Genomic DNA, 17663 nt, shown 5'->3' on the forward strand with positions numbered 1-17663 from the left:
TTACATAAAATTAGATTTAAATATATTTCAAGTGTCAAGACAATTTAGGCTTTATTAATAACTATTAGGGGCTGGTGCAATTAAAATTTGGGAGGGTATCCTGTCATTCGAAATTATATAAAAGATAAAGAGATTTGTGTTAATAGTGATTATTTATTACCATATACCAATGTAGTGTACAGATTCATTTGCTTGGAGTTAAGAAAGAGTAGTGATTTGATCATTCTTACAAATTACGTTTACAGTATTTATTCATGTGCCTAAGTTACATGCTAATCTTAACTCATCTTCTTTAAGAGTTAGTTACCTAGGGGCTTTCCTGGTGGTGCAGTGGTTGAGAGTCCGCCTGCCGATGCAGGGGACACGGGTTCGTGCGGTCCGGGAGGATCCCACATGCCGCGGAGCGGCTGGGCCCGTGAGCCATGGCCGCTGAGCCTGCGCGTCCGGAGCCTGCGCGTCCGGAGCCTGTGCTCCACAACGGGAGAGGCCACAGCAGTGAGAGGCTCGCGTATCGCAAAAAAAGAGTTAGTTACCTAGTATATTTAGCTATCTGGACAAGGATAACCAATTTTAAAGGCTCACCTGGCAAACTTATAAAAGCTACCAAAAGAGCACTATTATTTATCTTTTCAGGAAAAGACCACTGTGCAGACATCAGAATAGCTAATTCAATTTCATCATTTTTTGCTTCTAATAACTACCCTGGAAGAAAAATAAAAATTATTGAAATTTTTAAATGTTAAAAAATATTTTAAAAGGAATAGTTTATAAATTTTTTCTCCTTTTAAATAAGGAGTAACAGGAGTATTTTAAAATTTTGCGTACTTGAAAAGTAAAGGAAGGTAAGAACAAAATATTTGAATTTAGATTCTTTTTACATAGAAATTTAAAAAATCAAAGCCCTGACCCATGGAAGGTGAGTGAATAAGATTCGAAATTTAGAGAGAAAGTGATTAGTTCTGTTTAGCCTTGTCCATGGCCCTACCTTACTTCAGACTAAAGCAGGTCCATCTCTTCTACCCCATGTCATTTTTTTCAATTAAAAGCCTCCAGTGGCTTTCCACTGCATTTACGATAAAACACTTCCTCCTTATCGCAGTTCTGAGGCCCTGTGTGGCTGTGCTCCAGCTAATCTCTTCAACCACTCAAGCCTCTCTCCCTTCCCTTCTCCAGCCAGCCTGCCTACTCGCAGTTCCTGGAACACGCCAGTCTCCTCTCCCCTCAGGGCATCTGCTCTTCCCCAGCTCCCTGAACAGCTGGTTCATTACCATTTAGGTCTCAGCTGAAGTCATCTCCTCAGAAACTTTTCCTAGATTTCCCCCTCCCCACTCCATGTATTCTCTATTTTAGTACTTTGTTCATTTCTTTCATTCTACAATTTATCATTTATGTACCTACTTTTTGTTTTCGTGTTCTAGTCAGCACTACAAATAATCCTGGTGACAATCGGGTTTCATTCATCATTATGTACCCAACATCCGGACAATTGTCCTGATTGTTGCAGGTAAACAGATTGGCATTATACTATTTACACATTCCTGGTGAATCTGCTGGACTAGTTTTTCACTCTGGCTTTGCGTTAGCTGTACACACCCAAGCCTCATCCAAATCACACACGACATTCAGTACCCTTGTATTCCAGTTCTCTGCATCCCAGCAGAAGTTGCTCTCTGCAAAGGATTTGGAAAAAATGATTACTGGTAAAGTGTAAATTACTTTGAAGGTTTTTCTGTTATCTTTCCAGGGATGAATTTATTTAAAGGCCTTAATTGATTTATCACTGTAGACTTCTGGCATCAGTTTTTTTCCATCTGCTTCTCATAGTTGTAACCCAACAATAAATTTGTACTAGAATCAGGCCTTAAGGAAAGGACCGTAGCTATTTGTTCACATACTGATGCATTCATGTGATGAAGGATTTGTGGTGTGAGTGGCTACAGATTGACTCATAAATGTGAAATGTAGGGTTCTGTAGTAATCTCTTACTAGAAGGAAAGCACAGTTAAAAATACTAATGGGCTCTGAAATAAGTCAGACCTGGGTTGGAATCCCAGCTCTGCCATTTACTACCTGAGCCTTGGTTTCCAATCCTTTGCATGATAAGGACAATAATACCTATTGTGAGACATGTGAGAATAACATTAAATAATTCATTCTTTCAATAAATATTTATTGAGCTATGTGTCCAGTGCTGTTTGAGGCACTGAGGATAGAGGAGTAACAAAAGAAACAGAGCCTTACATTCCAGTGGGGTAAGGCAGTTGAGAAATAAAAAGTAAAATATATAGTTTGTTAGATGGTGTTAAGTACTAAGGACAAAATTAAAGCAGGGCATAGGGGAAAGAAGTGCATGTATATGGGAGGTAGGTGGCATTTTTAGATAAGGTAGAGGCTGAGTTACGAAGGTGGCAACTGAAAAAAGACAGCAAAGAGGGGAGAGAGCTAAGTGGATATCTAAGGAAGCACATTCCAGCAGAGGGACGTGTAAATGCCGAAGCTTGGAAGCAGAAGCACCTGACCTCAGGACGGTGCTTCTCCAAGCGTAGTTCCTGGAGTAGCAGCCCTGGCATCAGTTGTCAGCTTGTCAGAAATACATATTCACAGGTCCCATTCCCAACCTACTAAATAATCTCTGGGGCAGGTTCCCAGGAAACTTTTAACCAGCTCTCTAGGTGATTCTCATGTGTTAAAATTTGAGAACCACTGTTTTAGTGACAAAAATACAGGTTTGGAAGCACATACCCCTGGCTCCACACCATAACAAGCTGTAACAAGCTGCTTGATTTAATAGTTCTGAAAATTTAGGGTACATCAGAGTCACCTGGAGGTCTTGTTAAAACTCAATTATCATGCGCTTCTTCTAGAATTTCTGATTTGGTATGTCTGTGGAGGGGAGCCCGTGAGAACTGCATTTCAAATAAGCGCCCAGGTGATGCTGATGCTGTTCTGAGGACCACACTTTGAAAACCACTGCAGATGGCTCAGGGAGGCCTCAGTGCTGGAGGAGAGGGAGGCAAGGAGCAGACAGGGCCGAGTAAGGCAAAGGCGCACATTGTGTAGGCCCCACTGGCCGCTGTAGGAGCCTTAGCTTTTCCTCTGCAGTGGCCAAGGGAGAACGTGATCTAACTTTATGTTGTAAAATGACCACTCAGAAGACTGCATTGAGGAGGCTGCAGAGGGGTGAGGGGAGCAGCGAAGACTTCTGCAGTATACAGGTAAGAGACGCTGGTCCTTGGGCCAGGGTGGTAATGACGGTGGAAGTGCTGAATCGTGGTGGATTCTGGATATATTTTAAAGGTAAAGCCTACAGAATTTGCTAATAAATTACATGTGGCGTGTGAGAAGTAGTGGATGATTCAAGATGACGTCAAGAATTTTAGGCCAAGCTATGCATGTAAAGTGCCTGATACATAGTAGGTGCCCAGTAAACAGTGCGTTTTAAAAAGTATTATTGCGCTCAATACTCGAAATGAGAGGTAGGAAGGGGATTGGCAGAGGAAAAGCTCTGATGGCCCGAAGACTCACCCTTCCGATCTCACTTAACCCTCCAAGTAGGAAAACATTTTTCGGAAGGGGAAATAGAAAAACAAACCCCAGCACTTACGGCTGCCTTTCCTCCTTTCTCTCCATGGGCTCCTACGGCCTGCCACGAGGCAATGAGGAGCCTCACGGGAAGACCAGGGAGTAAGCCCCGACAAGAAAGGGGCGCGCGGAGAACCGCGGCAGTGACTTGTGCGTTGCTAAGCGACAGCGGACTGGGCACTAGGCCTCGGAAAGCGTCTTGGGGGGCGGGGGGCAGGACCCGGAGCGCGCAGGCGCAGTAACCCGGTCGGGTCCACAGCGAGCGCGCGCGGCTGGCGGGGCGTGGGTGGCAGACAGGGTCTATTTGCCGGACCCGCCCAAAGCTCTACACCCTGCGTTTGAACTTGTCCTTCCCGTATCCGGCCGGGCTGGGTATTTATCAGGGCCCACTGGATCCTTCGGGATCAGCAAGGGGCGATTCCGGAGCCTCCTCCGCGGCCTTGGCTCTGATGCCGGGGGCTGAGCTGCTCACATCCCTGCCTCGCCAGCCCTCCAGAGCCCCGCAGGACGCCGCCCCGGCTTAGCCCACGTTTGCCGGAGCTGGCTCCAGAAGGGCGGGCAGGCAGGAGAGAAACTTGTTTTCCCATGAACCATTAAATACTGTGCAAGTCATCATTTGCTGCTCCTGGGCTGCTTAGTCTTTGCATGAGAAAGCTTGGCTGTCGCTGTTCTCCACGATTTCTGACACATCCTCTTTCCCCAGCCTGGGAGCAAGCCTTAAAATAAAACAAGGGAACACTCATCTCCTACAAATGAGGCTCCCTGCGGTGTGTGCATCTGCTCCAGCCTGAGCGGGGTTCAGAGTTGGGTAGAGGGGACTGGAGGCTATGGCAGCAGGTTGGCGCTTGTGCGTGGAGCACTTCTCCAAAAAGAGCAAAGCTCCTGGGAAAAGCAGATGATGACTTGCGTCCACCTTCTGGCCCTGGAATTTCTTACCTCATTCCACCATTGCTTCCCAGTTTCCACTGCCAGAGCCAAATGTCTTTGGCATCTGTTATGGTAACTCATGCATCTCCCTGGATAATGGGAAAAGAAAGTTCCTTCTTGAATTGAATTCTGTTATGTATCGGGCTATGCACGTGCATATGTTTTGTAACCTAGGGTCAGTCTTAACATGTGTTTACATTTACCTGGAAAAATGGGGGAGAGCAGAGGTTGGTTCTAGGATTCATTGTACATAAGTGAGCTTAAGTCCCATGAGGAAGAAGAGTATATGAATAGAAGTTTGATAACTAGGTATCAAACCTAGACACCTGAGGGTGGACCTTGTTGGTAAAAAGACTGGAGTGTGTGTGAATATGTGGTTATGTGTATGTGTTCTTGGGAGTAAGGAGTGGCTGGGTAAATAAATATGGGGAGAGTGAGTTGAAACCAAAGGCAGGGCATTAACATTAATGAGCTCCTTCTTGGGAGCCAGGCATTTGCTCTGCAGTGTATTAAATGCCTCCTACTTATCTGGTTTTATCCTAACCATCAAACTGTGATTAGGAGCAGAGGCCTCCGGGGCAGTCAGTGTTTGAACCCTGATTCCACCACTAAGTAGCTGGTTCAGCAGGGCAAATGTTCTAACTTCTCTGAGCCTCAATTTCTTCATCCACAAAATGCGGGAAAGAATACCTAAGGTTGTGCAAGGTGTAGATGGTGTAACACAGGTAGAGAGAGGACTGCCAAACATGTAGTAAGTCCTTGGTTGTTATTAGCTATTATTTTTATTGAGCAATTTGATCTGCATATGCTACCAGATATCTTAAGGCTCAGTCAACTCTCTTATCATTCATTCTAATTTCTATTCCAACCTTCACCAACCTCTTCAAGGCTCCTAGAACCCCTCACCCTCAGGGACAATCCCAACTGCTTGGTAGGAAAAAATGAGAAATTTTCTCAAGTTTCTCCCTCTCAGAAAAACATATTCACCTGCATTCAAACAGGATGACAGTTGTTTGATTCTGAGTCATATAGTATTAGTCTAAAATATAAATATATTTCAATCTCTTTCCAGCTGTTAACCAGTGTATGTGTAGGTTTATTAAGGGATATAAGAAACACTTTTAATTTTATTTACTTATTTTATTTTTGGCTGTGTTGGGTCTTCGTTTCTGTGCGAAGGCTTTCTCTAGTTGCGGGGAGTGGGGGCCACTCTTCATCGCGGTGCGCGGGCCTCTCACTGTCGCGGCCTCTCTTGTTGCGGAGCACAGGCTCCAGACGCGCAGGCTCAGTAGTGTGGCTCACGGGCCTAGTGGCTCCGCGGCATGTGGGACCTTCCCAGATCAGGGCTCGAACCCGTGTCCCCTGCATTAGCAGGCAGATTCTCAACCACTGCGCCACCAGGGAAGCCCAAGAAACACTTTTAAAAAAGAAATTGTGTCTACCAAAAAAGAAGTCACAATCTAGTTAGAATACAGGAAAAAATTTTGAACAGCAATGATACTTAAGAGCATTATATAACTGATAGTCACAAGTTTTCAATTTCAGTACTGATAATAATACAGTATTACAAAAATGTGCCCATCATTTATTACTGGAACATCCCCTGTAGGGCACTGCAAAATGATATGGACCTTTTAAAATAACTATTGACTTTTTTATGTAGAAAAAGCACTGGACTGCTGTTAGTTTTTTCTACTACTAACTAGCTAACCTGACCTAGCAGAGACACTTAAACCTCTCTGCTGTAAATCTCACTTGAGAGGTAGTCAGATTAGATCATCTTTATGATCCCTTTCAGCTGTAAAATACAGTGATTCTACTGGAAAATCTTTGTCTGAGAACTCAATGAACACACAGGCCTAAATAATACATGAAATTTTCTCATTTGTGTTATAGGTAATTGGGATACTTGTCAGCGAAGAAGTCAAAGTGGTGTACTAATATCGGGCAAGTTAAAAATACCAGAGCTATTTGAGCTGGAACACCATATGTGAGGAAACACAATAAGATGGAAATCGCTCATCCAAAATGTTATAGATGCAGAAAATTGTCAACACTTCTTTTCGAACCATAGGAAAATGCCAAAAATAACGAAGGTACAGTTGTATAACCTGCTAGGAAAGCTGAGGCTCAGGAAGATCCAGCTTCTTCTCAGTTCTTTCTTCAGTGATGGGATACAGGTGAGGCTCTCTAGAATATGGCAAAAGAGCAACGCTCTCTCTAATCTTATTTATTGTTTTAAAGATAGGTTTTTTTTTTCTTCGTCTCATATACATGTGTTGTAGGGATTAAATGACAAAATGCATGCAGAGAACTTATCCTAGCACATAGTAAGCACTCATTAAAAGTTGGCCTTAGTATTCTTCCTATTCATATAATTAGTAGGATAGAAAGTTCATCAAGTACATGCATTACATTGTCTTTATTTCATCACCTTAGACTCTAAGAACTTTATTAAGCCAAAATATACATTAATTTGAGGGCAATGGGAATGAGAATTATTAGTGTTAGGTTTGTTCATCTTTGAGGATGGATAGGTTCAAATGAATTACAGATATGAAAGGGACTCTAAATTTTCCTCTGGTTTAAGTTCAAAGCTAATTGATTTATAGCTCACTTTTAAGAGAGAAGGATTACTTTATATCTAACTTTTAAGAGAGGGATTACAAAACAAGTATGACATGATCTCTTAAAAAGTAAAAATCTCTAGTATAAATCATACAGAGTACTCTGATATAAGTGATCCTGGATGTATACATGGGTATGTTCATATTCATAGAGATGTATAAATTAAAATCTTAAAAATTTTATGAAATTTCTTGAAATTTAAACAGTTACAGCCTGGGTTACTCCAAAATCATTGTTAGAAATCATTAGTTAGGAAATTCACCTGATTGAAGGAAGAAGACTGTATTTTATGAATTTGGAGCGTTCTAACCACCTCTATAATTGCATGATTCAAGGTTCATTTTGAAACAATCCAACTGTGGTCATGTACATAGAGGCTGTATAACCAAAGGATGAATGAAAAGCTGGTCTTGGGTGGCTAAAACAGTAGAGGGCCATTTTGGTACTATAGAGGTTTTTGGTTTTTTGTTTTTAAATATTTATTTATTTTTTTGGCTGCCTTGGGTCTTTCATTGTAGGATCTTTGCAGCACGCAGGATCTTTCATTGTGGCACGCGGGCTCCTCCCTTCGTTGTGGTGTGCGGGCTTCTCTCTTTTTGTGGCGTGCGGTCTGCTCTCTCTAGTTGTGGTGCGTGGGCTCTGTAGTTGTGGCACACTGGCTTAGTTGCCCTGCGGCATGTGGGATCTTATTTCCCCGACCATGGATTGAACCGGCGTCCCCTGCATTGCAAGATGGATTCTTAACCACTGGACCATCAGGGAGGTCTCTATAGTGGTGTTGTAAGTAGAGTGATCGTGTAGTAAAGTTTTGTGAATAGCTATGGACATATAATTTCTTGAGGAAGGAAGAATGCAAAATGAAACATGGTTGGGGTGTTACCATTATCAAAAAGTAAGGACACTAGTCTAAGCTCTCTACTTTTGATGGTTTTTGATGTCTTCTAGCTTCTTTTCTAGGCTATTTCCCTTATTTTATTTGAAGACTTCCAGAGATGTAATCACCTTCCTGGAAGGTTGTTACCACGTCTTATCTAACTATTGAGCAATCCAGTACGTACTGAGCACCTGTATGTTCTGGCCTGTTCTCACTGGACCATGGATTTTAGTTTATTCATTTGAGATTCTCAGCACCTAGAAAAGTACCTTGCAAACAATATGCCTTATGAACAAGATTGTCCCAGAAGAATTCTTCTTTATATCCTACAAAACATATATTACTTTTCATTTTTAAGTGTTTTTTATGGACACAGTCGATCATTGTCCAACAAATTCCTTAGAGAAGCTCCACATTTTAAAAATGGTAATTAAAACTACCTTTAAATTAAAAAGAATTTTTTATTGAAGTATAGTTGATTTCTAATGTTTAAAACTACTTATTAAGCTAAGCAACTTAGATTCTTCAACTTTTGCCTGTAAAAATCTACCTTTGATCGCTTTGATACAAATTGCTATTCTCTGTTTTTTCCCTTGGGAAAAAGAACTAATATTTATTGAACTTCAGAGTTAGGAGACCTGAGTTTAAGTCCTAGCTCTGTGATTAAAGTTCTGTGACTCTGGGCAAGTTATTTAAATTCTTTGAGCTTTAGATTTTGAATATGTCTCTTGTTAATCTTTAAAAAGTAAATGAATAAGAAAAGACCCCAAAAGAGTAGAGATAAGAACTTCTCTTGTAGGGTTGTTATGTTAAATAAGATATGTATAAAGCACCTGGCACAAAGTGGGTACTCAATAGGTATCATTTACCACCACACTTCCCCATCTTTACCCCTTGTGGAAGTCACCCAGCTAGGAAGTGATATAGCTAGGATTGGGGTTTAGATCAGTCTCTCCTTTTTTATACCTCATTGCCTCTACATCTAGTTTCTCTACCTCTTGCTTTAAACCATGGCAATAAAAATTGAACATAAAACTCTAAATAAGGTCTTCCTCATGTCACTATGGTATTATGAGAGTGGGTAAAAATAACTAGAAAGAGTAATATTGGCCAGTGTGATAGGAGTGGAAGCCTTCTAGACAGGAAGGTGTGCTAGGGGAGGAGACCATGATAACCATTCAGTGATGGGGGGAGGGGGTGTGTGAAAAGTGAAAGTTTGCACTATCTATTTGTAAAGTGTCACCATACACAATGCATTCTGACAGATGTGCAGCAGTTAGAGCTGATGTTTAGGTGCCATGGTTGGTAAAACGAACAATAACAATCCAAGGAAAAGCACACAATCACAAGTCACCACTGCTCCATGTAAAGTCATGACTTTACAGGGCGCCACAGTTTCAGACTATGAACTGCTAAACAGTAGTAATCATTTTGATATGGATGGTTTGTCTACCATATAGAGCTACAATAAATTAAAAATTTCTTTCCTTCTGTAACAAAAGTGAAGAGTTAGGAGCTAACTTATAGCTTCCAGTTAAAGAAAAATGAAGACAGAATATACCTCAAAAGAAATCACAGTTGAGGTTTTAAATAGAAAAGTACAACACTTTTAATTAATAAGCTTTAGTTTAGTTTACCTCAAATACCTCCTAGACCTCTATCATTCCTTTCAAAATGGTATGGCGAATGAGCATTTCACAAGTCACCACTCTTAAACTGTTATTCTAAAATATCCTTTTCCCTGTATGTAATTATAATGGTATTATGTGCTTCAAGCTATATTTAATTATTTTGGTATTTATAAGATTTGCAAGAGTTTGGAAATTTAGCCATGTTTTTTATCCTCTTATAGTAAGCCTGGAAGCAAACTATTTACCTATTTACCTGATTTAAGTCTTTCTTTTCTTCATCCCTTCCTTCCTCCCTCCCTCCCTTTCTTTCATCTTCCTTCCTTCCTTTCTTTCTTTTTCTTTCTTTCTTTTTCTTTTTCTTTCTTTCTTTCATCTCCTTCCTTCCTTCCTTCCATCTTCCTCCCTTTCTCCCTCTCTTCCTTCCTTCCTTCCTTTCTTTCATCTTCCTTCCTTCCTGCCTTTCTTTCTTTCTTTCATCTTCCTTTTTTCCTTCCTTCCTTCCTGTGCCAACCTCTGAGGCTTTAATAATGGGTTGTAAGATTCAGGAAAATAAATCTTACAGGATTTCCCTATATTTTAAGAGAACATAGGCAACATTAGAAAGAAACCTGGCATTTCTGCAAATTTTTTGCCAGGTAGAGAATAGATATGGGAAATATCACAGTCTTTACTTTATTTGGATAATGGCTAGTCAACCCTGTGAGGACTGCAGGGAAGACTTTGAGCCATTGTTGAAGGTAATGAGTTACCACACTGAACAAGGGCCTGGGCTTCCTTGTTGGAAACAGATTGGTCCAGTGTGACCTTTCTGAGCCTCTGTGCCTTTGGCTGTACGCTTAGCTACTAACATCTACCCTACCTGCAGCAACAAGGTTAAAGGAGCAGTTATACACAAAAGAGCTTTGTTAAACTGCCCTTTATTAAATGCATCAGTTGGGCCATAGCAGTGTCCTAACCTTACCCTCTTGGGGTTAGTTTCACAGGACAAGGCAACTCCCAGTGTGTTAAGTACAGTTTGTCTCAGCATGTACTTTGGCAACAGCCTCTCCTGCAAACTTGCATTTGCTTTTGCTTTTTGTTTATATTTTAGGTTCTGCTTGTTTGTTGATAATCCTCAGTTTAAGCCATATTTTATCTGTGTGAGAATATTCGGCTGAGAAGCTCATTCGCAAGATAATCTGCTCCAAACTCATACTTCTCTCTCTAAAGACAGACCAGAATAGTATAGAAGATAGGACCAAATAATTACCTTTAGACTTTTGTTTTAACTGGAATATGAGCTAATTAGATTGGATGAGAAGAGAAAGTCTTGCTCATGGGAAAATATAATGATTCTAAGTATGTTATTTCCCTAGTGAATGGTTGAGGTTACATAAAATAAAATATATAGAAACCATATAATTTTATCTTGGGTGTACTTCATGGGGTTATATCCCAAACTTATTGTTTTCTTTCTATCACTTTCTATTCATATATAGTAATATGAGACTTGTGATTTTTTTCTTTTTAAACATTTTATTTTAATCTTCTCTAAGAATTTTTTATACTTTTTTACTTAGATCCATTACAGTCTTTTTTTCTGAACTGAATATAGATAGGCCTGAAATTCTACTTCCTATTTTTAATATTCTCTTTGCTTCTCATTCAGTATTTCAAGGAATATAGCACAGTGGTCACAACTGTGCCCTGGAGTTGGACCACCTGTTAGCAACATGACTTGGAGCAAGTTTGTCTTTCTGAACCTTAATTTCCTCACAGTAAAGTGGTAATAATGACCGTACCTGCCTTCCTCATAGGCTAAAATAAGATGGTCCATAATACACTGCCTGCCACATGCTCGGTGCTCAGACACTGGTTCTCTATCAACATTACCATCAGGATATAAATGTCTTCAAAGTTGAAATTGTCTCATCTTCTTCCTCTCTGTACACCCAGCCCCAGGCACAGTGCTTGTCATCTGGCACGTTCTAAGTAAATGCTCCAGGATAAATGGCAAAAAAATCCAGTATGTTTTATACAGTGCCTGCTCTTTCTCTGCCAGCCCACTGGTTTCTCCCAGCTTCTGGAATTTTTCACTGAGAGTTATGGGTACCAGAAATTGAACTCTTGGAGTATCCTAAGACCTTCATTTTTTTTTGAGGTACATTGATGTACAATATTATATAAGTTTTAGGTGTACAACATAGTGATTCACAATTTTTAAAGGTTATACTCCATTTATGGTTATTATAAAATATTGGCTATATTCCCTGTGTTATATAATACATCCTTGTAGCTTATTTTATACATAGTAGTTTGTACCTCTTAATCCCTTACCCCTCTCTTTCCCCTCCCCACTTCCCTCTCCCCACTGGTAGCCACTAGTTTGTTCTCTATATCTATGCGTCTCGTTCTGTCGTTTTATACTCACTAGTTTATTTTTCAGATTCCACATATAAGTGATATCATACAGTATTTGAGTATTTGCCTTTCTCTGTCTGACTTATTTCACTAAGCATAATACCCTCCAAGTAGATCCATGTTGTTGCAAACGGCAAAATTTCATTCTTTTTTATGACTGAGTATTGTGTGTGAGTGTGTGTATGTGTGTGTGTGTATGTGTGTGTAGCATCTTCTTTATCCATTCATCTATTGATGGACACTTAGGTTGCTTCCATATTTTGGCTGTTGTAAATAATGATGCTATGAACATTGGGGTGCATGTATCTTTTCGAATTAGTGTTTTCATTTTATTCCAGAGACCTTTGTGTTCAGGCAAGAAAGGTTTTATTGTTTTAATCAGACTGCATATTTTTCCTTGGGTGTTATTTCAGCTGTCTTTTCCTTTGGACTTCACACTCTCAGAAGGCATGAATCTTCGTCTTAGCACTGGCCCCAGGTGTCTCACAGCTCCTCAATTTTGATCCTCTGGTCCAAACAGTGTATTCTTTTACCACAAGCCATCCTAATTTCTACTTTGCTCTGTTTGTGGATATAGTTATACTTATCTGGACTGCTTTCCCTTCTTTTGGGGGTAAGGAATTTATTTTCACCTTTATTTATAGGTTAGAAGGAAACTGTTGCTCCATTTCTGGCACCCTTCTCTCTACCCACTTTCATTGCCCTGGAGAACAGATTTGCTCCACAGACTGTCAGAACAGGACCTTGACTGGGACCATTTTACTAGAGGGCGGGATCACTGAATAAAGTTCAGTGCTCAGGGGTGGTGCACACCCTTGCCCTCTCTTGTACTTCCTATCTCCAGGAGTTGGACAAACCAGACAGGGTCTGTCTCAGCTGGCCTGGCCAACTCAACCCTCTCTCTTCTACCTGCAACTGGATGGAGCTGATGGACCAATCATCCATAACCGTGCAGCTATTAGGAGAGGGTATAGAATTCAAGGGAAGGGGCATAGGAAGAAACAGGGCTCACTTTGGCTGCCGACTCTAAATGAGTTTCTGTAATCCAGCTTTTACTTGTAAGCCACTCTTACTCCTTTGTTTAACTGGGTCCTTGGCCAGTTAATGAAATCAGTACTTTGTTATTTGGCTGTTGTTTCTTGTCTACCTCTTCCTTCAGCAGAGAATTCCAGAAATGAGACCAAAGCCACAGGCACAACCAAGTTCTCAACACGATTCTCCATCCAGAATAACCTACTTCACAAAACCTTTTTAGACAGCCAGTGTAAGGATCTATTTTCTAAAACCGGATCTTTTACAGTACTAAGGTTCACAGCCTGTTCCAATCACCTCCTATTCACCTTGCTCATGAAGGAGAGGTTCGTGCCCTGGGGTTACGTGGGTGGCTGAACCCATGACACCTGACACTGGACAGGACAGATGATACTAGCAGCAGTTTATCAGGCATGTGTGCTCACAGCCGAGGGGACAGGACGCCACGCCACACAGAGCCACATGGGAGCTGCACTCCAGAACAGAGTGGACAGCCAGGGGCTGTGGGAGGCTGGTTTGGAGGGTCAAGAGGATGAGGTCACCCTGGTTTCCACCGGGGGATGTGATTGGCTTGTTTGAATAATTTTGCAGGCTGGCAGGGAACTGAAACTTGGTACCCCGGGATCAGCAGGAAGTGCATCTGGCCTCTTGTAAAGAGGGTTGTTTGGCTACAGGACCCTTTCCCTGGGAGCAGGCTGGCAAAGAGAACTTGTAGTTATAGGCCATTTGAGACCCTCCCGATGTCGTCAGATATCAAGGAAGCACACAACATCAGACCTTAATTCCAGGACTTCCACCACACAGACTATAGTACCATGACATCATTTGTTTATTACCTTGGAATTTTACTCTAGGTGTGTGTTTGTGAATGTCTTGTTTTCTATTGAAATTGTGAGCTACTCAGGGACAACCAGCACTTCAAAAACAATGCACGTTATGGTTTGGGAAAATATTTACATTAAAATGATCTCTTTCACATCTCGGCGATATTTTCAAATTTACTCATGCGAATACTGCTTAATACCCCCAAGCTTTGTCTTAAAAATGGTTAGTTTTTTAATGCAGCCAAACTTTTAGTAGTGAAGGATATGCTAGGTAGAATTTAAACTTGTATTAGTAAAGAGTTTGAACTCATGGCTGGCAACGATGCCCACGTATACACAGGCTGCTGAATTAAAGACATGTGATGTGCCACGGATTGACAGCTCTAAACATTTAGAGTTACCCACGTTTGCTGACATTTCAGAAGAGCTAATGGGTTTTTTTCCCACTCTCTTTTCAAACAGTGAACGAAACAATAAAATGAATGGGACATTGGCATTCTTTTAAAAATCAGAGTTAAGCTACAGCCTAAACACCAGAATGCTGATGTCTCAAATGTATTATTCAGACTGCATATTGTAGGCACTAATGGGGCCAATTAAGAGGTTTTAGTGTTGCTAAATTGAAGCAAATTGGTATGAAGGAGGGAATGTAAGGACATCATAGACAGATTGGAAGAATGTACAGTATTTCCCCTCAACTTTCTAAAAATATCTAATATTAAATCTAATATTAATTTTATTCATCTCAGTTTAGGTCCATTAAACTAATTTTATTTTTCTATAATTATTAAAATATTTGTTAAATTTTATGCAACTGAAGTGCAAATTCTTTCCCTTTTAGTTATGATATACAATTAGACAAATGACTGAAAGTTTCAACATTTAACAGATTTTTATATTGTCAGAGAATTCCATTATGTCTCTGAGATAGAATGTCTTTTGTTGTATTTCTTACAAATAATCCTATCGAGATCCATCACTGTGCAGACAAAATATTGTTGTTGTAAAGAAACTACCGATTTCACTTTAACATGAAAACTTAAAACTGATTTCCTTAAAGTAAAATGAGATTTCCATTGCTAAACTCTGTTGGCATAGGAATTTCTATCCAGAGAAAGACACTGCTTTTAAGGATTAAGTGCTAATTCAATTTTTATACTATTATAGTTTAATTCTAAAAATTTTCTGGTGAAATCACCACTTATCAGTCCAAATTAGGTATTAGGAATTTAATGTATACACTTTTAAATAGTTTTTTTTCCCTCATATTATAAAAGGGATACATACTTATTCTAGAAAAATTTGGTAAACATAGATATAAATAAAGCAAAATCTTACCAGCTGGACATAACCACTGTCCAATTTCAGTGGATTTATTTCCATTTTCCCCCATCAATCTAGGGTTGTGCTCTGCAATATGGTAGCCACTAGCCACATGTAACCTAGCCTCCATCCTCTGTCTCTGCTCTTTAGCAAGGCATCCAGGTCCTGTTTGGATTTTCCCTTCCTGCTCTTGCAGTCTGGAAATCACCTTTAGGTGGAAAATTGTGGCAATTTCAGGACTTATTTCATTTGCTCCGCTTTTCTCAGGGATCACGGTCCTGCACTGCCTGTTGTGCACTGCCTGAAAACAGTTGTTCCATGTATTTTGTCCAGTGTTCTGGTTGTTTACAAGGGGAGATTAAATCCATCACTATATTGTGGATAATAATGGAAGTTTTTGTCACCTTATTCTATATGTCTATTCTATGTGTCTATGCTTGGCTTATGTGAGGAATTGTTATAGAGGAATTTAACCTATTTTTTATATATTATCATGAATATGCAGTCTTAACTCTGTCATCTTACAGTAGTTTAAGCCCTTGGAGGAATATTTCTTTTCCTGTATTTAACTCAACAAATACTATTGGGCACTTACTATGGCCATGCATCATTGTAGATGCTACAGATACAGCAGGGTACAAACTTTCATAAATTCCTGCCCTAATGTAGCTTACATTGGGATGAAAGAAAATAAGTAAAATATGGAATATTAGTTAGATGGTAATAACCACCATGGAGAAAGTAAAGGAGAGAAGTAAATAGGGAGTTTGGGGAGTGAGTGTTTGACAATTTAAATAGTGTGGCCAGGGAAGGACTCATTGATAAAGTGACATTTACCCAAAGAGCAAAAGCAAGTGATATCTGTGGATGTCTGGGAGAAGAGCATTCAAGTCAGAGAAGATAGTAAGTGGAAAGGGCTGGGCACAGAGGGTGCCTGGGGCATTCAAGGAACCGCAAGGAGTTCCTTGTAGCTGGAGCCGGGGGTGGGGGGGTGGGGGGGGGTGGGGAGCAATGGAGAGAGCAGCAGGAGGTAAGGTCAACAGCACAAGGGGACGCCACATTGTTTAGGGCCCAGGAATGATCTGGGCTTTTACTGAGAGTAAAATAGATTTCTATCAGAGGGTTTTGAGCTGAGGAGTGACGTAATCTGATTTCCTTTTTAACAGTATCCCTCAATGCTGTGTTGAGTGTAGACTGAAGAAGGGAAAAGGCAGAAGCAGGGAGTTCAATTAGGAGGCTATTATATGATGACTGAGATCAAGGGTGTTGCCTTAGAGTTAGTGAGAGATGCTCAGATTTCAGCATATATTTTTAAACTTTTTACTATGGAAAATATAAACAAACAAAAAGAGAGGGAATGGTCTATGGAACCTCTATGAGCCACATAGTGGCTGTCAACTCATGTTTAATCATGTCTTATCTATACCTCCATCCACTTTCTGGCCTTCCCTTCTTCCTACTGTATTATTTTTAAGCAGATTATGGACGTTTGAAGACAGAGACAACAGGGGAATGAACAACAGAGAAAAGTCAATGATGAATTTTTTTAGCCCTGAGTTTTTGCCTTAAGCATCTCAAAATGAGGTGTTGCCACCATCTACAAAGGTGTAGAGTTTGTAGGAGGAGCCATCAGCTGAGGTGAAGTAAGTCTGTGAGAGGAGCAAATTAGGAACTCATTTTGGGACATTAAAATTTGAGATGTCTAATAGAAGTCCAATTGGAAATGGACTAGGCTGTGGGTTAGATGAACCTGGAGTTGAGAGAATAGCTTGGATGGGAGATGTAAATTTTGGAGTTGTCAACATGTACATAATATTTAAATTTATGAGACTGGATAATATTACCAGAGGGATGAGTACAGATTAAGAAGAGAAGATGTCCAGGGCCTGAGCTCTCAGATCCTCCAAATTTGAGATTGTAGAAATGAGGAGGAATCACACAAAAGAAGACTGAAAAGGTGTGAATAATGAGGTAAAAGGAAAATCAAGGAAGTGTGATGTCCAGGAAGCCAAGTGAAAACAAGTACTGATGGGTTAAAGTAAAGAGGAGGACAGAGAACTGCCCAGTGGAGTTAGAAACGCTGAACTGAAGTCATTAGGGATAATATGAGGAGTGTTAACAGGTGGGGGAGCAAAAGCATGATGGAAACAGATTTGAGAGTGGAGGGATTGGATTCCAGCAAGTGTAGACAACTATTTTCCAGGAGTTTATCCATAAATGGAAGAGGTATGTGGCCATAGTTGGAAGAGTCAAGAGAGGAACAAATAACAGCATGTGTGTAGACAGGTAGGAGAGACTCATTCAATAGGAAACAAAAATTGATGGTGCGGAAGTGAGAATGGTAGGAGCATCCTTGCGGCTATGGCATCCAGGTGTCCAGACAATTCGCCTATGGTAACAGGCAGGAAGGTAGAGGAAGTACTTGGGCACAAATGTGGGTAG

Source organism: Delphinapterus leucas, chromosome 13 (genome assembly GCF_059928025.1).
Source record: "Delphinapterus leucas isolate spDelLeu-1000000601 "Yukka" chromosome 13, BTC_Dleu_Yukka2, whole genome shotgun sequence".
In the NCBI taxonomy this organism is placed as follows: Eukaryota; Metazoa; Chordata; class Mammalia; order Artiodactyla; family Monodontidae; genus Delphinapterus; species Delphinapterus leucas.